Genomic DNA, 24109 nt, shown 5'->3' with positions numbered 1-24109 from the left:
TACAAAATCTTCACAAAATGAAATGAGCAGATTTAAGCCAGAAAATTTGTTGTTTTCCTTTTGGTTATACTATTAATTCTTAGATGTAGTACTTTTTTTTTTTTTTTTAAATAAATTTATTTATTTATTTTTGGCTGTGTTGGGTCTTCGTTTCTGTGCAAGGGCTTTCTCTAGTTGTGGCAAGCAGGGGCCACTCTTCATCGCAGTGCGCGGGCCTCTCACTGTCGTGGCCTCTCTTGCTGCAGAGCACAGGCTCCAGACGTGCAGGCTCAGTAGTTGTGGCTTATGGGCCGAGTTGCTGCGCGGCATGTGGGATCTTCCCGGACCAGGGCTCAAACCCGTGTCTGCTGCATTGGCAGGCAGACTCTCAACCACTGCGCCACCAGGGAAGCCCCAGATGTAGTACTTTTTGAAGAAGAGATTTTACTTCTTTGGACCAGGGACTATATGTAGTACCACCTTTTATGTTTAATCAATGCATTTTTAGTGATTGAGATTTAATAATACTTTTTACTAAAAAATTAGTCTGAAAAGAAGGCAGTAAGTATGAAAATGTTAATAGAAGGTGGTCACTAAGAATTATATTTTCCATATTCACCTTCAATTATGGCTATCATGCTTAATTTTCAGATCAATTGCATGAGATGATCCTATTTTCTCTAATTCCATACAAGGCAGAAAACAAACTCTAGACATTTTCTCTAATACTTTCCTCTCCTTGTCCTCCTTCTTCCCCCATCCCTAATTTTGATTTTTTTGATTCACTTAACTGCTTTTAAAAATCAAAAGATCTAGGAGGGTCTAAGGCTATTGCAGAGCAAACCACAATGTCTAAAGATTTGGGGAGTTCTGAAGTCTCTATCTTCACCAATTTTTTAAGAATCTCGAACTTATAAAATAATTATCTCAAAACTTTACAAATCTATTCACCTTTGACATCAAACACTTGAAATGGTTAAAGCATCATTTTCACCTTCCCTGTATAAAATGGAACTTTATACTTAGTATCTTCTTCTTAGGCTAATAAGAAGTCTATGAATTCTAACTTCTTTTATTTAACTTTGATTATCTTAGAAAATCATTGCTGAATGTCAGTTTGAAAACTTTTGCATACCAATGATCTTTTGAACATTCTTTTCACATGTAATTTGTTTTTACATCATTGTAGGATTTGGAAGATTATGGTTTAAATATATTTATGCTCACTTTAATAAATCAATGATAAGTAATCTATAAAACAAATATAGATATTTTTATTAAGTATACATAATTCTTATTGCATTGTCTAGTCTAGTAACGTAGGCCCATAAGCATTCTTAGATTAGTAAAACACCCTTTCTTTTGCTGAAAAAATAATCAATATTATCTATACAATGCTACCATAAATATGCCTTTAATATTCTTTGAGAGAAAAAAGCAGTTAAAATGTAGAATTTTTATTTTAGAGCAACAGAATAGAGATTTTTACAGAACTTGCACTCATATTTTTAAATTGATCATTTTATTAAACAGTTTTACCTGATGTTATTTTCTCCATAAGAGGAAATCATAACTCATTTCAGAAAGCTCTTAAATTCCATAGAATTTTTCCCAGTGGAAAATCAGCATTATATTAGTATTAAAACATGTTAAAAAGTTGATATTATATTGGCTTGGTTATGTGGTAAATAGAACGTAGTGTAAGATGTAGTCCTTGTTCAGTTAATTCAACAAGTCCAAGTCCCACTGGACAAGACCAACAGAAGCAAATTCAGGCTACAGGGTGAAGATTCCTACAGTAATGATTGGCAGAATATGCCAATGTAGGGAGTATTGGCCAGCAGTTGAGCCATAATCATTTTACATAATCAGAAATGGTGAAATGCTCCTTAGATTTTTCTAAGCTTCTGCTGAGATTAGGGTAGCACAAATGAGGCAAAACCTTGGAAACCTTTTCAGACAACATGGAGGTATTATAACTACATACTTTACTTCATCTATAGGGTATTTTGTAATTTAGGCAAGTTTATTGTAAGTGTTGATATTATATCTATCTTATTGAAAAAGATATAATTTATTCAATTTTTAAAAGTATATGTAACTAATCTTATATTCAAAGTCTCCCCCTTACTTTATTGGGCAATCTTACCAGGTAAATAAACATTAAGAAAAGGGTTTAAAGGTGGGCTTATTGTTTAAGCAGTGGGAAATTTTTTGATTTTCAAAGTAAGTTTAGCTAGGCAAGTGTTATTACTAAATGGGTAATGAAGTGCAGATTTTGAGTGTAGCAAAGAGATAGGCTACAAAAGAAAGAAGCAAAGAAACAAAGAATTGCTGAATGGGGCCTATTACATGAGGGAATTAAGTTAGTTACTTGAGATAAAGAGAACAGAGGAAAGAGTTGAGAGGGTTCTTAGGAGATTAATCAAAAATAGAACAGTAAAATTGAATAGATTTAGCTTGCTAGTGGAAGGATATTTTGGATTTATTAATTAAAAAATCAGATGATAATAATCATATTCTCTCACCTGGGAAGTTACTCCAACCCAGGTGGACACTGGATTATATCAAACAAATACACAAATATTTTGTAGTCACCCACCCTCTTGCTTGAGAAAATATTGGCTTTTGTTAAAAACTCTAGCTATGAGGGGGGGACCTTCAAGACGGCGGAAGAGTAAGATGTGGAGATCACCTTCCTCCCCACAAATACAGCAGAAATACATCTACATGTGGAACAACTCCTACAGAACACTTACTGAAAGCTGGAAGAAGACCTCAGACCTCCCAAAAGGCAAGAAACTCCCCACGTACCTAGGTAGGGGAAAAGAAAAAAAGAAAAAATGGAGACAAAATAATAGGAATGGGACCTGCACTAGTGGGAGGGAGATGTGAAGAAGGAAAGGTTTCCACACACTAGGAAGCCCCTTTGCGGGCAGAGACTGCAGATGGCGGAGGGGGGAAGCTTTGGAGCAATGGAGGAGAGCACAGCAATAGGGGTACAGAGGGCAAAGCTGAGAGATTCCCGCAGAGAGGACTGGTGCCGACCAGCAATCACCAGCCCAAGGGGCTTGTCTGCTCACGCGCTGGGACAGTGGGGGCTGGGAGCTGAGGCTCGGGCTTCGGAGGTCAGACTCCAGGGAGAGGAATGGGGTTGGCTGCCTGAACACAGCCTGAAGGGGCTAGTGTGCCACAGCTAGCAGGGAGGGAGTCCGGGAAAAAGTCTGGAACTGTTGAAGAGGTCAGAGACTTTTTCTTGCCCCTTTGTTTCCTGGTGCACAAGGAGAGGAGATTAAGAGCGCTGCTTAAAGGAGCTCCAGAAACGGGCGTGAGTCATGGCTATCAGCGCAGACACAAGACACGGGCATGAAACTGTAACACCACTGCTACAGCAACCAAGAAGCCTGTGTGCAAGCACAGGTCACTATCCACACCTCCCCTCCTGGGAAACTGTGCAGCCCGACACTGCCACGGTCCCATGATCCAGGAACAACTTTCCCGGGAGAACACACAGTGCACCCCAGGCTGGTGCAATGTCATGTTGGCCTCTGCTGCCGCAGGCTCGCCCCGCACTCTGTACCCCTCCGTACCCCTGGCCTGAGGGAGCCAGAACCCCCAAATCAGCTGCTCCTTTAATCCCGTCCTGTCTGAGTGAAGAGGAGACGCCCTCAGATGACCTACACACAGAGACGGGTCCAAATCCAAAGCTGAAACCCAGGAGATGTGCAAACAGAGAAGAGAAAGGGAAATTTCTCCCAGCAGCCTCAGGGGCAGTGGATTAAATCTCCACAATCAACTTGATGTGTCCTGCATCTGTGGAATACCTGAATAGACAACGAATCATCCCAAATTGAAGGAGGTGGACTTTGGGAGCAATGATATAAATTTTTTTCCTCTTTTTCTTTTTGTGAGTGTGTATCTGTATGCTGCTGTGCATGATTTTCTCCATATAGTTTTGCTTTTACCATTGGTTCTAGGGTTCTGTCTGTCCGTTTTTTTTTTTTTTTTTTTTTTGTATAATTTTTAGGACTTGTTACCATTGCTGGATATGTTTTCTGCTTTGGTTGCTTTCTTCTTTCTTTCTTTTTTTATTGCTTAAAAATTTTTTTTAACAATTCTTTTTTATTTTAATAATTTTATTTTATTTTACTTTATTTTATTTTATTTTATCTTATTTTATCTTCTTCCTTCTTTCATTCCTTCTTTTTTTTTCTCCCTTTTATTCTGAGCTATGTGGATGAAAGGCTCTTGGTGCTCCAGCCAGGAGTCAGTGCTGTGCCTCTGAGGTGGGAGAGCCAAGTTCAGGACACTGGCCACAAGAGACCTCCCAGCTCCACATAATATCAAACGGCGAAAATCTCCCAGAGATCTTCATCTCACCACCAAGATCCAGCTCCACTCAACGACCAGCAAGTTACAGTGCTGGACATCATATGCCAAACAACTAGCAAGACAGGAACACAACCCCATCCATTAGCAGAGAGGCTGCCTAAAATCATGATAAGACCACAGACACCCCAAAACACAACAACAGATGTGGACCTGCCCACCAGAAAGACAAGATCCAGCCTCACCCACCAGAACACAGGCACTAGTCCCCTCCACCAGGAAGCCTACACAACCCACTGAACCAACCTTAGCCACTGGGGACAGGCACCCAAAACAACGGGAATTACAAACCTGCAGCCTGTGAAAAGGAGACCCCAAACACAGAAAGTTAAGCAAAATGAGAAGACAGAGAAACACACAGCAGATGAAGGAGCAAGGCAAAAATCCACCAGACCTAACAAATGAAGAGGAAATAGGCAGTCTACCTGAAAAGGAATGCAGAGTAGTGAGAGTAAAGATGATACAAAATCTTGGAAATAGAATGGAGAAAATACAAGAAACGTTTAACAAGGACCTAGAAGAACGAAAGAGCAAACAAACAGTGGTGAACAACACAATAAATGAAATTTAAAATTCTCTAGAAGGGATCAATAGCAGAATAACAGAGGCAGAAAAACAGTTAAGTGACCTGGAAAATAAAACAGTGGAAATAACTATGGCACAGCAGAATAAAGGAAAAAGAATGAAAAGAATTGAGGATGGTCTCAGAGACCTCTGGGATAACATTAAATGCACCAACATTCGAATTATAGGGGTCCCAGAAGAAGAAGAGAAAAAGAAAGGGACTGAGAAAATATTTGAAGAGATTATAGTTGAAAACTTCCCAAATATGGGAAAGGAAATAGTTGATCAAGTCCAGGAAGCACAGAGTCCCATAGAGGATAAATCCAAGGAGAAATACGTCAAGACACATATTAATCAAACTATCAAAAATTAAATGCAAAGAAAAAATATTGAAAGCAGCAAGGGGGGGCTTCCCTGGTGGCACAATGGTTGAGAGTCCATCTGCCGATGAAGGGGACACAGGTTCATGCCCCGGTCCGGGAAGATCCCACATGCCACAGAGTGGCTCGGCCCATGAGCCATGGCCGCTGAGCCTTCGCGTCCAGAACCTGTGCTCTGCAATGGGAGAGGCCACAACAGTGAGAGGCCAGTGTACCACAAAATAAAAAACAGAAAAAAAAAAGCAGCAAGGGAAAGGCAAAAAATAACATACAAGGGGATCCCCATGAGGTTAACAGCTGAATTTTCAGCAGAAAGTCTGCAAGCCATAAGGGAGTGGCAGGACATATTTAAAGTGATAAAGGAGAAAAACCTACAAACAAGATTACTTCACCCAGCAAGGATCTCTTTCACATTTGATGGAGAAATTAAAACCTTTACAGACAAGCAAAGGCTAGGAGACTTCAGCACCACCAAAGCAGCTTTACAACAAATGCTAAAGGAACATCTCTAGGCAGGAAACGCAAGAGAAGGAAAAGACCTACAATAACAAACCCAAAACAATTATGAAAATGGTAATAGGAACATACATATTTATAATTACTTTAAATATAAATGGATTAAATGCTCCAACTAAAAGACATAGACTGCCTGAATGGATACAGAACAAGACCTGTATATATGCTGTCTACAAGACACCCACTGCAGACCTAGGGACACATACAGACTGAAAGTGAGGTGATGGAAAAAGATATTCCATGCAAATGGAAATCAGAAGAAAGCTGGAGTAGCAATTCTCATATCCGACAAAATAGACGTTAAAATAAAGACTATTGCAAGAGACAAAGAAGGACACTACATAGTGATCAAGGGATCAATCCAAAAAATATAGCAATAGTGAATATTTATGCACCCAACATAGGAGCACCTCAATACATAAGGCAAATACTAACAGCCATAAAAGGGGATATCAACAGTAACACAATCATAGTAGGGGACTTTAACACCCCACTTTCACCAATGGAGAGAACGTCCAAAATGAAAATAAATAAGGAAACACAAGCTTTAAATGATACAGTAAAGACAATTGACTTAATTGATATTTATAGGAAATGTACCCAGAAACAACAGAATACACTTTCTTCTCAGGTGCTCATGTAACATTCTCCAGGATAGATCATATCTTGGGTCACAAATCAGCCTTGGTAAGTTTTTAAATATGAAATCATATCAAGTATCTCTTCAGACCACAACGCTATGAGACTAGATATCAATTACAGGAAAAAATCTGTAAAAAATACAAACACATGGAGGCTAAATTATACACTACTTAATAACCAAGAGATCACTGAATAAATCAAAGAGGAAATCAAAAAAATACCAAGAAAAAATGACAATGAACACAGGATGACCCAAATCCTATAGGAGGCAGCAAAAGCAGTTCTAAGAGGGACGTTTATAGCAATACAATCTTACCTTAAGAAACAAGAAACAACTCAAATAAACAACCTAACCTTACAGCTAAAGCAATCAGAGAAAGAAAAACAACCAAAAAAAACCCCCAAAGTTAGAGGAAGGAAAGAAATCATAAAAATCAGATCAGAAATAAATGAAAGAGAAATGAAGGAAAAGATAACAAAGATCAATATAATTAAAAACTGGTTCTTTGAGTAGATAAACAAAATTGATAAACCATTAGCCAGACTCATCAGGAAAAAAAGGGAGAAGATTCAAATCAATAGAATGAGAAATAAAAATGGAGAAGTAACAACTGACACTGCAGAAATACAAAGGATCATGAGATTACTACAAGGAACTGTGTGCCAATAAGATGGACAACCTGGAAGAAATGGACAAATTCTTAGAAATGCACAACCTTCCAAGATTGAAACAGGAAGAAATAGATAATATGAACAGACCAATCACAAGCACTGAAATAGAAACTGTGATTAAAAATCGTCCAAATAACAAAAGTCCAGGACCAGATGCCTTCACAGGTGATTTCTGTCAAACATTTAGGGAAGAGCTAAAACCTATCCTTCTCAAAATCTTCCAAAATATAGCAGAGAGAGGAACAGTCCCAGACTCATTCTATGGGGCTACCATCACCCTGTTACCAAAACCAGACAAAGATTTCACAAAGAAAGCAAACTACAGGCCAATATCACTGATGAACATACATGCAAAAATCCTCAACAAAATACTAGCAAACAGAATCCAACAGCACATTAAAAGGATCATACACCATGATCAAGTGGGGTTTATCCCAGCAATACAAGGATTCTTCAATATATGCAAATCAGTCACTGTGATACACCATATTAACAAATTGAAGGAGAAAAACCATATGATCATCTCAATAGACGTAGAAAAAGCTTTTGACAAAATTCAACACTGATTTATGATAAAAACCCTCCAGAAAGTAGTTATAGAGGGAACTTTCCTCAACATAATAAAGGCCATATATGAGAAACCCATAGCCAACCTCTTTATCAATGATGAAAAACTGAAACCGTTTCCTCCAAGAACAGGAGCAAGACAAGGTTGCCCACTCTCTCCACTATTATTCAACATAGTTTGGAAGTTTTAGCCATAGCAGTCAAAGAGAAAAAATAAATAAAAGGAATCCAAAGTGGAAAAGAAGAAGTAAAACTGTCACTGTTGGCAGATGACATGATACTATACAGTGAGTATTCTAAAGATGCTACCAGAAAACTACTAGAGCCAGTTGGATTTGGTAAGGTAGCAAGACACAAAATTAATGTACAGAAATCTCTTGCATTCCTATACACTAATGATCAAAAACCTGAAAGAGAAATTAAGGAAATAATCCCATTTACCATCACAACAAAAAAGAATAAAATACCTAGGAATAAACTTACCTAAAGAGACCAAAGACGTATGCAGAAAACTATAAGACACCGATGAAAGAAATTAAAGATGATACAAACAGATGGAGAGATATATCATGTTCTTGGACTGGAAGAATCAGCATTGTGAAAATGTCTGTACTACCCAAAGCAATCTACAGATTCAGTGCAATCCCTATCATACTACCAATGGCATTTTTAACAGAACTAGAACAAAAAATTTTACAGTTTGTATGGAAACAAAAAACACCCCAATAGCCAAGGCAATCTTGAGAAAGTAAAACGGAGCTGGAGGAATCAGGCTCCCTGACTTCAGACCATACTACAAAGCTACAGTAATCAAGACAGTATGGTAGTGGCACAAAAACAGAAATATAGATCAATGGAACAGGATGGAAACCCCAGAGATAAATCCACACACATATGGTCATCTTATCTTTGATAAAGGAGGCAAGAATACACAGTGCAGAAAAGATAGCCTCTTCAATAAGTGGTGCTGGGAAAACTGGACAGCTACATGTAAAAGAATGGAATTAGAAACTCCCTAATACCGTACACAAAAATAAACTCAAAATGGATTAAAGACCTAAATGTAAGGGCAGACACTATAAAACTCTTAAATGAAAACATAGGCAGAACACTCTAAACACATAAATCACAGCAAGATCCTTTTTGACCTACCACCTAGGGAAATGGAAATAAAAAGAAAAATAAACAGATGGGACCTAATGAAACGTAAAAGCTTTTGCACAGCAAAGGAAACCATAAACCAGAGTAAAAGGCAACCCTCAGAATTGGAGAAAATATTTGCAAATGAAGCAACTGACAAAGCATTCATCTCCAAAATTTACAAGCAGTTCATGCAGCTGAATATCAAAAAAACAAAAAACCCAATCCAAAAATGGGCAGAAGACCTAAATAGTCATTTCTCCAAAGAAGATATAGATTGCCAACAAACACATGAAAGATTGCTCAACATTATTAATCATTAGAGAAATGCAAATCAAAGTTACAATGAGATATCATTTCACACTTGTCAGAATGGCCATCATCAAAAAATCTAGAAACAATAAATGCTGGAGAGGGTGTGGAGAAAAGGGAACCCTCTTGCACTGTTGCTGGCAATGTAAATTGATACAGCCACTATGGAGAATGGTATGGAGGTTACCTAAAAGACTACAAATAGAACTACCATATGACCCAGCAATCCCACTACTGGGCATATACCCTGAGAAAACCATAATTCAAAAAGAGTCATGTACCAAAATGTTCATTGCACCTCTATTTACATTAGCCAGGACATGGAAGCAACCTAAGTGTCCATCATCGTATGAATGGATAAAGAAGATGTGGCACATATATACAATGGAATATTACTTAGCCATAAAAAGAAACAAAATTGAGTTATTTGTAATGAGGTGGATGGACCTAGAGTCTGTCATACAGAGTGAAGTAAGTCAGAAAGAGAAAAACAAATCTAAAAAACAAATCTAAGAAAAAAGTAAAATTGTCATGAAGAACCTAGGGGCAAGACGGGAATAAAGACATAGACCTACTAGAGAATGTATTTGAGGATACAGGGAGGGGGAAGCGTAAGCTGGCACAAAGTGAGAGAGTGGCATGTACATATATACACTACCAAACATAAAATAGCTAGCTAGTTGGAAGCAGCTGCATAGCACAGGGAGTTCAGCTTGGTGCTTTGTGACCACCTAGAGGGGTGGAATAGGGAGGGTGGTAGGGCAGGAGACACAAGGGGGAAGAGATACGGGGATCTATGTATATGTATAACTGATTCACTTTGTTATAAAGCAGAAACTAACACACCATTGTAAAGCAATTGTACTCCAATAAAGATGTTTAAAAAAAGAAACAAAACTCCAGCTATGAGAGAGGCATGTGTCTACAGAAAGGGGAACATGTGAAATAAAAAACTGGGTCCACTGAGATAAGCATTCTCTCTTGGGCTCTTGGAAGTTCAAGTGCTTTAAGAGAAGGTGCATTTTCTATTCAAATAGTATTTCACCTCCTCACCTCAACTTCAAATGAAAAGCAGTCTAAGCTATTCATACTGTTTTGTTTGAAAAAGCATGGTTTGGTTGAGGAAGAGAGTGAAATGTTGCTTGCATGGAAGCTGTATCTGCCCATAATGTTGAAGTAGCTCTTCATAGCTGATCCACTCCATGGATGCTTTCAGATTCCATACTTATTCCTGCTAACCCTTGCTCAGTGGTATCTTTTTCTGTGAACTTGATTATTTTGAACCAATCTGATGGACAGATGGTGGAGAGAGATGGGAAGTTTGGAAGATATGATATTTCAGTGGAGGAGGGAATGGGTTTGGAAGAAAGGATGGAGCCAGGTTGGGTACTGGAGGTGATGCAAGGTCAGGGAAATTTTTCTTCTCTGACAGGAAGCTTGACGACAAACACAACTTCTAAAGATTTCTTGTTTTATCACATAATATATAAAAGTAGTGGAATATATGAAAGCCTGGCAGAAATGATGAAGGTATTCATACTTGGCAAATAATATATATTTAAACATGCAGATTGCGCATCTATTTCTCATAGTCCCTTTTGCTTTCTCCCACACCTCTTCTCCCTTGTGAACCTGCCCTGGCCAGGGTTTAGCTACCTAGGGCAAACATAATATTGTAGGATGGTCAGTAAACATATTTTTCATGGTATGTTCCTCATGGCTGGAGATAGAAATATAATTTGTACACTCTCCTGCAGCCATTACCTTTGGCAATTTTGTTAAAGAGTTAGGGATTTTTTTTCTATCTGGATAGGTATAGGCTTAAGAATTGTAGAACAGGATATTACCTCCTGAGGCAGATAATCCACCCGTAATTAACAAAATTGACTCGTTGTGAATTTTGTCTTCCTGTGTCCCAAATGTTATTTATCTTAAATAGCATTATCCAAATGATTTAGTGTTTTAGATTAGAGATTTGTTTTCCAGTTAGTGTCCCATTTATATTCTAAATATATTCTAAATATTCAAAATATTTCCTTGTTTTCTTGTCTTTAAATGGCCTAGTTTGAATTATTTTTTGTAAGGTATTTAGAAGAATGTCTGCTAGCTTCTTAGTTGCAATTGTATTATAATATATTCTCAGAGGTGGTCTTGTTAAAATGATGTTAAATATAAAATCTGGAGATTTATAGCAGATATACTAGAGCTTTGAATTATTTATTATTAATCAAGCCTTTGAAAATTAAGTTATATTTATTACAAAGGAAAAGTGGTTTCTTGTACATTGCCTCATACCCTATTAAATAATCAGAATTTGAATTTCAATTCATCTTTTTATTTTCTGGGCTTTAGTTAATTGCTGTCACTTTTAAAAATAGATTTTCTCATTTTTATGAGAATAAAATTATTTTTTAACATTCTGTAGGAAATTTTATGTGGAATTTTTTGAAACTGATGTTCAAGAATTTTTAATTTACTTTTTAATAGCAGCTCAAGATTTTCAGTTTCCAACAGTGTTTTCTGTTGGATTCAAGTTTTGAGGAAACACATCTGTCATATTTTAATGCCATCCTACATTTTGGTATTTTCCCTGAACTCCTAAAGTGAGTCTTGTGCTACTTAATTTGTCTGCAACACTTACTGTGTCTTCCAATGACTCATCAGCTTCTCTCTTTAGGTCATCCATTATTATTTAGCATTATACCCACTCAGCAGTGTGTATTCTCATGCTGTGAGCTTATATCTAATATTCTTCCTGATGCTGTCAGAGAATCTTCTATCTTTAGAGATCTTAGTGATGGATTCACCAAAGCCTTCCAAAATGCTAGAATCAGCACCAGTTTAATAAAGATTGCCATTCTCTCCTCTGGGAGGAATGCATTTATTATATTCGTAATGTAACATACCTCTTTGTTCCTTTTAGTCTCATCCAGGCTTGACTGATTCCAAATAAGAGGATTGGGCAAGGAGGTAGGGATTGGTTGTGATTAGAAAGAAGATTCTTACTCTGGGGAGGCCTGGAAAGTCTAGGGGTAATTGACCCAACAGCTGTTTTAGCTAGGGGAAAAGGTTATGTTCTTTGTAGGCTGACTATAGCAGCTTGTGATCTAGGCAATAAGAAATGGGTAGAAAATAAAGGGAGGGATTCAAGAGGGATTAGTGAGTGTCCTGACAGGTGTGAAGAGTACAAGGACAGGAACTTGGAGGCAGGTGATAATTGGAAGAGCAGCTTGTAGTTGTCTGATGGATATGGGAATCTCATCTCTGACATAGGGTCCAAGGCTGCTGAAGTTCAACACGAGAAATGTGGGGGAGGAATAAAGTAGAAAGGGAGCTTGGGAATAAGGCAGAAGAACCAAGTAGAAGAATAGGGCTTAAGAGAGACCTGAGGCAGAACCTTAAATGGTTGGCTTAGAGTTCTGACTCAAATGTGGCCTTGTCTTGAAATCTATGCTGTGGCTGTGAGTGCATGTGAAGATCAAGAGTCAGCATGAGGATGAAGAGAAGCAGAAAGGAGGATAGGAGAGTGGTTAGTCTTAAAGGTGAGAAACATACAAATTTACAATAAAGCAGTGCATGTCTTTATTGTGCAACTTTTGCTTGTGAAAATATAGTCAACTTTGGAGGAAATTTTGACTTTATTAAATTCTCTGAAAATTAGACTGATACAGTTATTTTGTCTGGTTTATTTTGTTTGAAAGAATATTGGGCAGGGAATCAGATGATGTTTAAAGTCCCAACTTTGCTACTAACTTGCTATGTAATATGAAAAATTTGTACATCTATATTATATATATATTTATATCTATGGGTCACATTTTTAATATGAAGAATTTAGTCTACCGATAAGTAAATAGCCACTGTAATGAAGTTGATAATACATGGACTTTGGGGCCAGTCAGACCTGGGTTTCATAATTTGTTAGGTATATAATTTGAGCAAATTACTTAAAATTCACAAGCTCCAGTTTCCTCATCTGAAACATATGAATAATACACTTTCAAAAGGATTGTTGTAAGAAGTAGCAGTACTTAATATAGTACATTTGTCATAGAGAACACTGGAATTTAATAAACATTCAGTGGTGGTTATTAATATTGTTGTTGTTATTAAATATAGTCAATATCTTTTAGGAAAGACCTCTTAAATCGAATCACCCAATAATATCCCTCCCCCATTCCCTCATGGAGTTTACCATCTATTCATTAAATGAATAATGAATGTTTACATCTATTCATTAAATGAATAACCACAAATAAATACAATTACATACTGATATAAGCTATGAAAATTAGAGTACAGACTTAGAATAGAAAATAGGCCATTTTTGTCATTTGAATTTTATCATAGATGCAGTGGGAAAGTTCATGATATTTGTTCAAAGACAAAATTCATTCACTGCTGTGGGGAAAATGGTTGTGGGTTGTTAACAGAATTATCAGCATTTAATTATTCATGAGATATTCTAGTTTGGAGAACACAAGTAGTTCAGACTAAGAAGATGAGGAGAAGTGAACAGATTAAAAAAATATTTTGAAAGTTGATTTTTAAAAAATTTTGTATCATATAGTTTTAATATAAAAGATGTATACATAATATTATTTAAAACAAATAAGATACACCAGTATATAAGCTGCTTTTGTCACTTAAATTTGTCTTACATTTTCCCATACTATAGATATATGTAGAAATAATTCCTTTTAATATAGCTACATAGAAACTATCATTTTCTGTAATTTTAAATAATTCACCTTTGTTGGAGTTATGTATTCAGTTTAATTTGTTTTATTTTTCTGTTATTGTCTGTTTGATTTTTGTTGGCTCTTAGAAACATGATTACAATGAACACTCTATACCTATCTTTGTGTATCCTTGTCAGGTTTGTAGATGTGGGTGAACTTATCTTTATGATAAACTCCTAACAGTAGAATTGCTAGGATAAGGAAAGTATTAATTTTTCAGAAATGTACTAAAATGAAGAGGATTGCTAAAGTCAAGAAAACATTTGCCTAACTCGTATTGAAAATGAAATCTTAATGAAACAGCATAACAAAGTGATATGAAAGAAATAACAAATACTAAAATTTTACTTTGGTGGTGAAAACTTTTGGAGGACTATATAACAACCTAATATATTATTGCCTACATCTTTTTAAAAAAAAATTTTACATCTTTATTGGAGTATAATTGCTTTACAGTGTTGTTTAATTTTTGTTGTATAACAAAGTGAATCAGTTATATGTATTCATATATCCCCATATCCCCTCCTTCTAGAGCCTCTCTCCCACCATCCCTATCCCATCCCTCTAGGTTGTCATGAAGCACTGAGCTGACCTCCCTGTGCTATGCAGCTGCTTCCCACTAGCTATTTTACATTTGATAGTGTATATATGTCAATGGTACTCTCTCACTTCGTCCCAGCTTCCCCTCCCCTGGCCGCCATATCCTCAAGTCCATTCTCTATGTCTGCAGCTTTATTCCTGTACTGCCACTAGGTTCATCAGAACCATTATTATAATATTTTTTTAGAATACATGCATATGTGTTAGCATACGGTATTTGTTTCTCTCTTTCTGACTTACTTCACTCTGTATGACAGACTCTAGGTCCATCCACCTGACTACAAATAACTCAGTTTCGTTTCTTTAAATGACTGAGTAATATTCCATTGTATATATGTGCCACATCTTCTTTATCCATTCATCTGTCAATGGACATTTAGGTTGCTTCCATGTCCTGGCTATTGTAAATAGTGCTGCAGTGAACATTGTGGTACATGTCTGTTTTTGAATTATGGTTTCCTCAAGGTATATGCCCAGTAGTGGGAATGCTGGGTCATATGGTAGTTCTATTTTTAGTTTTTTAAGGAACCTCCATACTGTTCTCCATAGTGGCTGTATCCATTTACAGCCACAGTATCCCACAACAGGGCAAGAGGTTTCCCTTTTCTCCACACCCTCACCAACATTTATTGTTTGTAGATTTTTTGATGATGGCCATTCTGACCGGTGTGAGGTGATACCTCATTGTGGTTTTGATTTGCATTTCTCTAATGATTAGTGCTGTTGAGCATTGTTTCATGTGTTTGTTGGAAATCTGTATACCTTCTTTGCAGATGTGTCTGTTTAGGTCTTCTACACACTTTTGGATTGAGATGTTTGTGTTTTTGATATTGAGCTGCATGAGCTGCTTTTATATTTTGGAGATTAATCCTTTGTTGGTTGCTTCATTTGCAAATATTTTCTACCGTTTGGAGGGCTGTCTTTTCATCTTGTTTATGGCTTCCTTTCCTGTGCAAAAGCTTTTAAGTTTCATTAGTTTCCCATTTGTTTATTTTTGTTTTTATTTCCATTACTCAAGGAGGTGGGTCAAAAAGGATCTTGCTGTGATTTATGTCATAGAGTGTTCTGCCTATGTTTTCCTCTAAGAGTTTTATAGTGTCTGGCGTTACATTTAGGTCTTTAATCCATTTTGAGTTTATTTTTGTGTGTTAGGAAGTATTCTAACTCATTCTTTTACATGTAGCTGTCCAGTTTTCCCAGTACCACTTATTGAAGAGGCTGTCTTTTCTCCATTGTATAGTCTTGCCTCCTTTATCAAAGATAAGGGAACATATGTGCATGGGTTTCTCTCTGGGCTTTCTATCCTGTTCCATTTATCTATATTTATATTTTTGTGCCAGTACCATACCTTCTTGATTACAGTAGCTTTGTAATGTAGTCTGAAGTCCAGGAGACTGATTCCTCCAGCTCCATTTTTCTTTCTCATGATTGCTTTGCCTATTCGGTGTCTTTTGTGTTTCCATACAAATTGTAAAATTTTTTGTTCTAGTAATGTGAAAAATGTCATTGGTAGCTTTATAGGGATTGCACTGAATCTATAGATTGCTTTGGGTAGTATAGTCATATTCACAATATTGATTCTTCCAGTCTGAGAACATAGTATATCTCTCCATCTGTTTGTATTTGATTTGTTTCATCAGTGTCTTATAGTTTTCTGCATACAGGTCTCTTGTCTCCTTACATAAGTTTATTCTTAGGTATTTTATTCTTTTTGTTGTAATGGTGAATAGGAGGATTTCCTTAGTTACTCTTTCAGATATTTTGTTGTTAGTGTGTGGGAATGCAAGAGATATCTGTACATTAATTTTGTATCCTGCTACTTTACCAAATTCATTGACTAGTTGTATTAGTTTTCTGGTAGAATCTTTAGGATTCTCTATGTATAGTATCATGTCATCTGCAAACAGTGACAGCTTTAGTTCTTCTTTTCCGATTTGGATTCCTTTTATTTCTTTCTCTTCTCTGATTGCTGTGGCTAAAATTTCCAAATCTATATTGAATAATAGTGGTGAGAGTGGGCACCCTTGTCTTGTTCCTGATCTTAGAGGGAATGCTTTCAGCTTTTCACCATTGAAAATTATGTTGGCTGTGGGTTTGTCATATATGGGCTTTATTATGTTGAGGTAGTTTCCCTCTATGCCCACTTTCTGGAGAGTTTTTTTTATCATAAATGGGTGTTGTATTTTGTCTCAAGATTTTTCTGCAGCTATTGAGATTATCATATGGTTTTTTTCCTTCAATTTATTAATATGGTATTGATTTGCGTATATTGAAGAATCTTTGCATTCTTGGGGTAAACCCCACTTGATCATGGTGTATGATCCTTTTAATGTGCTGTTGGATTCTGTTTGCTATTATTTGGTTGAGGATTTTTATATTAAAAAATGTTCATCAGTGATATCGGCCTGTAATTTTCCTTTTTTGTGACATCTTTGACTGGTTTTTGTATCAGGGTGATGGTGGCCTCATAGAATGAGTTTGGGAGTGGTCCTCCCTCTTCTATATTTTGGAAGAGTTTGAGGAGGATAGGTGTTAGCTCTTCTCTAAATGTGTCATAGAATTCTCCTCTGAAGCCATCTCATCCTGGGCTTTTCTTGTGGATGATTTTTAATCACAGTTTAAATTTCATTAGTTGTCATTGGTCTGTTCATATTTTCTGTTTCTTCCTTTTTCAGTCTTGGAAGGTTGTAGTTTTCTAAGAATTTGTCCATTTCTTCCAGGTTGTCCATTTTATTGGCATATATTTGCTTGTAGTAGTCTAAAGATGACACAATCAGATGGAGAGATATAGCATATTCTTGGATTGGAAGAATTAATATTGTGAAAATTATTCTACTACCCAAAGCAATCTACAGATTCAATGCAATCCCTATCCAAGTACCAATGGCATTTTTCACAGAATTAGAAAAAAAAATTTACAGTTTGTATGGAAACACAGAAGACCCTGAATATCCAAAGCAATCTTGAGAAAGAAAAACAGAGCTGGAGGAATCAGGCTCCCTGATTCCTCCAGGTGGTTGGATCAGACTATTCTACAAAGCTACAGTAATCAAAACAGTATGGTACTGGCACAAAAACAGAAAAATAGTTCAATGGAATAGGATAGAAAATCCAGAGGTAAAACCATGCTCCTATGGTCACCTAATCTGTGACAAAGGAGGCAAGAATATACAACGGAGAAAAGACAGTCTTCAATACATAGTGCTGGGAAAACTAGACAGCTGCCTGTAAACAAATGAAATTATAACACTTCCTAACACCATATACATAGTAAACTTGAAATGGCTTGAAGACCTAATTGTAGGACTGGATGCTATAAAACTCTTAGGGGAAAACATAGGCCGAATACTCTTTGTGATAAATCACAGCAAGATCTTTTTTGATCCACATCTTAGAATACTGAAAATAAAAACATATATAAACAAATGGGACCCAATTAAACTTAAAAGATTTTGCATAGCAAAGGAAACCATAAACAAAACGAAAAGACACACCTCAGTATGGGATAAAATATTTGTAAATAAAGCAACTGACAAGGGATTGATCTCCAAAATATACAAACAGTTCATGCCACTCAATATCTAAAAAAACAAACAATCCAATCAAAAAATGGGCAGAAGACCTAAACAGACATTTCTCCCAAGAAGACATACAGTTGGCCAGAAAACACATTTAAAGTTGCTTAACATCACTAATTATTAGAGAAATGCAAATCAAAACTACAATGAGGTATCAACTCACACTGGTCGGAATGGCCATCATCAAAAAATCTACAAAAGATAAATGCTGGAGAGGGTGTGGAGAAAAGGGTACCCTCCTAGACTGTTGGTGGGAATGTAAATTGGTAAAATCACTATGGAGAACATTATGGATATTCCTTAAAAAAACTGAAAATAGAGCTAACATGTGATCCAAGAATCCCAATCCTGGGCATGTATCCAGAGAAAACCATAATTTTAAAAGATACATGCACCCCAGTGTTCATTGCAGCACTATTTACAGTATCCAGGACATGGAAGCAACCTAAATGTCCTTTGGCAGAGGAATGGATAAAGATTGGGTAAATATACACAATGGAATATCACTCAGCCTTAAAAAAAATGAAATAACGCTACTTGCAGCAACATGGATGGACTTAGAGGTTGTTATACTGAGTGAAGTAAGTCAGACAGAGAAAGACTAATATCATATGATATCACTTATATTTAGAATCTAAGAAAGGGTCCAATGAACTTATCTACAAAAGTGAAATAAGCTTACAGATGTAGAAAACAACCTTATGGTTACCAGAGGGTTGGGGAGAGAGATAAATTGGGAGATTGGGATTGACATAAATACTACTATATATAAAATAGATAGCTAATAAGCACCTGCTCAGTACTCTGTAATGGCCTATATGGGAAAAGAATCTAAAAAAAGAGTTGATATATGTACATGCATAACTGATTCACTTTGCTGTATACCTGAAACTAACACAATATTGTAAATCAGCTATATTCCAATAAGTTTTTTTTAAGTGATAGGGAGGTTATCATGAATTATTTAGGAGGTTTCATTGTAATTACATGAGCCCTGAAAAACAGAAGAGAAAGGCAGAATAGAAAGTGAGAAAGATGCAACATATGGGGAAGTCACAGAGGTTTAAAGCATGAGAAGGACCTGACTCACCTTTACTGGCTTGAAGATGTAGGGGACCGCATGGAAATCATGAATGGAAATTAATTCTGCCAAAAACCTGAAGGAGCTTGGAAGTTAATTTTCTCGCAGATCCTGTAGAAAGTAGGACCCAGGCTAGTTGACACTTTGATGTCAGCCTTGTGCAACCCTAAGCACAGTAACCAGCTGAGCCTGTTGCGATTTTGACTTACAGAACTGTCAGACAGTGAATGGGTGTTGTTTTAAGCCACTGAGTTTATGGTAATTTGTTATGGAAGGAATAGTTAACTAATACAGTTGACCCTTAAATAATATAGGTATTAGGGGTACCAACACTCTGAAGAGTCGAAAATCTGCATGTAACTTTGCAGTCAGCCCTTCATTTCCAAGTTTCTGCATCCTCAGATTCAACCAACTGTGGATCATGTAGTACTGTAGTATGTATTTATTGAAAAAAATATCCTCGTAGAAATGGACCTGCACAGTTCAAATCTGTGTTTTCCAAGGTCATCTATACTAATTTTGGTAGCTAGAAGTGAGGTGCAGCCATAAGAAACTCCTAAAAGTGTAGGGTGGCTTTAAAATTATGGAATGGGTAGAGATGGGAGAATTTTGAAGAACATATAGGAAGAACTTAGATTGCTTTATACAATCTTGATGAGCTGAAAAACCATCCACTTACTCAAATGGCAAAATACTCTGAAATGAAGAAGGTCAGTGTACTCTAGAGAAAAGGTTGAGGATGTGACTCTGTAACTTGTGCTAAAACTTCAGAGTGATCTAAAAATCAAAATATTCAGTTGTAGGAAAGGCTCTTTGAAGATATTAAGTGTGTGGCCTGTAGGTCGCCTCAGTTATCTTAGCAGAAGTCAGAAATAGAGATAGGGTGCTCTAACAATGATCTGCGGAGGAGCTTCTTGTCTCATGAAGTGAATCCCCATGACATACACAAGAGACCCACAAAGATCTTGAGCATTTTATGCCGGCAGAAACGCTGCAAGCTTAGACTGAAAGAGAAAGTGTGAATGAACTAAAAGAAGGCTGTTGGACCACCTCTGCAATTCTACTGGCAGGAAACAGGCTGATAAAATACCCAACAACAGTCTCTTGCTACGTTTCATAAAAGGAGGGAAATGATCCAGAGGTTAGAGCTGCAAATCATGGAAAACTAATAAAGTTTGCACAGATGGATTTCAAAATTTCTTTGGACTGGTGACTCCATTTTACCTTACATTTTCCCCCTTTTTGATCCAGAATGTCTATAACTATGTCTGACCCAGTATTGTATGGCTAGGACAGATAATTTGGTGTTTTACAGACGTCCCTGATAGGAAGAACTGTGATCCATGGTACATTACATCCTGAGCCTTAACCACACCTGATTTAGATGATGAGAATTGGAAATTTGTAGTTGATGAGATTTAGATATACTTAAATATAATACATTGGTTACTAGGCACTGAAGTAGATGCTGAGAGTACTTAGATGAATTTATCATCTTTCCTACCTTCAAGTATGTTATAAAAGCTGAGCTTTTAAGTATTCTATATATACCACATCTTCTTTATCCACATGTCTATCTACAGGACAGTTAGGTTGCTTCCATATCTTGGATTTTGTAAATAATTATACAATTTGTGCATATATGTTTTTGAATTAGTGATTTTGTATTCTTTGGATAAAACCACAAGTGAAATTTCTGGATCATTTGGTAGTTCTATTTTTAATTTTTGAGGAACCTCCACACAGTTTGCATAGTGGCTTCACCAAATTACAGTCCCAGCAACAGTGCAGAAGATTTCCCTTTTCTCACATCCCCATCAACAATTCTTATTTGTTGTCTTTTTAATGATAGCCGTTCTGACAGGTGTGAGGTGGTATCTCACTGAGTTTTAGATTTGCACTTCCTTAATGATGTTGAGTGTGTTTTCATATGCTTATTGGCCATCTGTATGTCTTCTTTAGAAAAATGTTTGTTCATGTCCTCCACCCATTTTTTGACCAGGCTGTTTGCTTTTATTGATGTTGAGTTGTATGACTTCTTTATATATTTTATATATTAAGGTCTTATGAGGTATATTGTGTGCTAATATTTTCTCCCATTCAGTAGGCTGTCTTTTTATTTGATGACAGTTTATGTTGCTATGCAAAAGCTTTTCAGTTTCATGTAGTCCCACCTGTTTATTTTTGCTTTTGTTTCCCTTGCCTGAGGAGACAGATCCAAAAAAATATATTGTTAAGATGGGTGTCAAAGATTGTACTGCCTATGTTTTCTTCTATAAGGTTTATGGTTTCAGGTTTTAAATTTCAGTCTTTATTCCATTTGAGTGTATTTTTGTTAATGGTGTGACTAAGTAGTCCAGATTTATTCTTTTGCTGTCTAGTTTTCTCAATACTTTTATGAAGAATCTGTATTTTCCCCATTGTGTGTTCTTGCCTCCTTTGTCATAGATTAATTGAGCATATAAATATGGGTTTATTTCTGGGCTTGCTATTTATTTCCATTGATCTATGTTCTGTTCCATTGATCTGTTTTTGTGCCAGTACTACTGTTTTATTTACTGTAGCTTTGTAGTGTATTTGAAATCAGGGAGCATGATACCTCTGCTTTGTTCTTACTTCTCAAGGTTGTTTTGGCTATTTGGGATCTTTTGTTTGTCCATATAAATTTTGGCATTATTTATTTTAGTTCTCTGAAAAATGCCATTGGTATTTTGATAGGGATTGCAATGAATCTGTAGATTGCCTTGGGAAGTATGGTCAGTCACTTTAGCAATATAAATTCTTCCAAACCATGAGCACAGTATATCTTTCCATTTGTTTGCATCATCTTCAATTTCTTTCCTCAGTGTCTTATAGTTTTCAGAGCACAAGTCTTTTACCTCCTTGGTTAGTCTTATCCCTAGGTATTTTTGTTTTTGATGCAATTGTCAGTGTGATTGTTTTCTTAATTTCTTTTTCTAATAGTTTGTTCTGCATATTAATTTTATATCTTGTAGTTTTAGTGAATTCATTTATTAGTTCTAGCAGATTTCTGATGGCATCTTTAGGATTTTCTATATACAATATCATGTCATCTACAAACAGAGGTAATTTTACTTCTTCCTTTCCAGTTTGGATTGCTTTATTTGTTTCCTTTTCTGGTTGCTATGGCTAAGAACTTCCAATACTGTGTTGAATAAAAGTGGCAAAGTGAGCATCCTCGTCTTGTTCCTAATATTGAAGAAATTGCTTTTAGCTTTTACCACTACGTATTATGTTGGTTGTGTGTTTGTCATATATGGCCTTTATTATTTTGAGTTATATTGCCTCTATACCCACTTGTTGAGAGTTTTTATCATAAATGGATGTTTTTCTCTGGTCAGATGCTTTTTCTTTATCTATTGAGATGATCACATGATTTTTATTCTTCAATTTATTAATGTGGTGTGCCACATTGGTTGATTTGCAGATATTGAACCATCCTTGCATCCTTGGGGTAAATCCTGATCAAGGGGTATGATCCTTTTAATGTATTTTTGAATTAGCTTTCCTAATATTTTGTTGAGGATTTTGGTTCATCAGTGATATTGGCATGTAATTTTCTTTTTTTGTGGTGTCTTTGTCTGACTTTGGAATCAGGGTGATGCCAGACTCAAAGACGGATTTTGAAGTATGCTTTCCTGTTCAATTTTTGGAATAGATTGAGAGATAGGTGTTAACTTCTCTAAATGTTTGGTAGAATTCACCTGTGGAGCCATCTCATCTTAGACATTTGTTTGTTGGGAATTTTTTTGATTACTGATTCAATTTCATTACTGGTAATCAGTCTGTGCATTTCTTCTATTTTTCCTGATTTAGTCTAGGGAGATTTTACATTTCTAGAAATTTATCTATCTCTTCTAGTTTGGCCATGTTATTGGTATACAAGTTTTTTGATAATATTCCCATATGATCCTTTGTATTTCTGTGCTGTTGGTTGTAACTTGTCTTCTTTCATTTCTCAACTTATGTATTTACGCTGTCTCTTTTTTTCTTGATGAGTGTGGTTAAAAGTTTATCAATTTTATCTTTTCATAGATCCAGCCTTTAACTTCATTGACCTTTCCATTATTTTTTTAATCTCTATTTCATTTATTTTTTCTCTGATCTTTATTTATTTTTCCTTCTATGAACTCTGGGTTTTGTTTGCTCTTTGTTTTATAGTTGCTTACATGTAAAGTTAGATTGTTTATTTGAGATTTTTCTTGTTTTATGAGGTAGGCTTGTATCACTGTAAACTTCCTTCTTACAACTGCTTTTACTGGGTCCCATAGACTTTGGAATGTTGTGTTCCCATTTTTATTTATCTCCAGGTGCTTTTTGATTAACTCTTTTGTGTCTTCAGTGAACCATTGGTTGTTTAGTAGCATGATGTTTAGACTCCACATGTTTATGTTTTTTCCAGGTTTTTTTTTGTAGTTGATTTCTAGTTTCATGACCTGGTGGTTGGAGAAGATGCTTGATATAATTTCAGTCTTCTTAAATTTGTGTTCCATCCTGGTTAATGTGCACCTAAAAAGAACACATATTCTGTTACTTTGGATGTAATGATCTATATATATCTATTTAGTCAATTGGGTCCAGTGTGTCATTTAAGGATAATATTTCCTTTTTCATTTTCTATCTGGATTTTCTTTCCATTATTGTAAGTGGGGTGTTAAAGTCCCCTACCATCATTGTGTTACTTGCAGTTTTTCCCTTTATGTCTGTTAATATTTGTTTATTGTATGTAGATGCTCCTATGTTTGGTGCATATATATTTCCAATTATTATATCTTCTTGATGTATTTATTTCTTTATCATTATGTAATATCTTTCTTTGTCTCTTGTTACTGTTTTGTTTTAAATTCTATTTTGTCTGATATAAGTATTTAACTCCAGCTTTTTTTTTAATGTCCATTTGCATGGAATACCTGTTTCCATTCCATC

The 24109-nt window shown here is 36.1% G+C and overlaps 1 protein-coding gene across 3 annotated transcripts in view; it reads left to right on the top strand.

The window, feature by feature from the left end:
* Positions 1-24109, top strand: part of CPNE8 (copine 8) — a 327878-nt gene that overhangs the window by 115369 nt on the left and 188400 nt on the right. The gene's annotated exons all lie outside the window — the stretch shown is intronic.

Source organism: Orcinus orca, chromosome 11, assembly GCF_937001465.1.
Source record: "Orcinus orca chromosome 11, mOrcOrc1.1, whole genome shotgun sequence".
In the NCBI taxonomy this organism is placed as follows: Eukaryota; Metazoa; Chordata; class Mammalia; order Artiodactyla; family Delphinidae; genus Orcinus; species Orcinus orca.
This window is presented reverse-complemented; position numbering and strand designations above follow the sequence as displayed.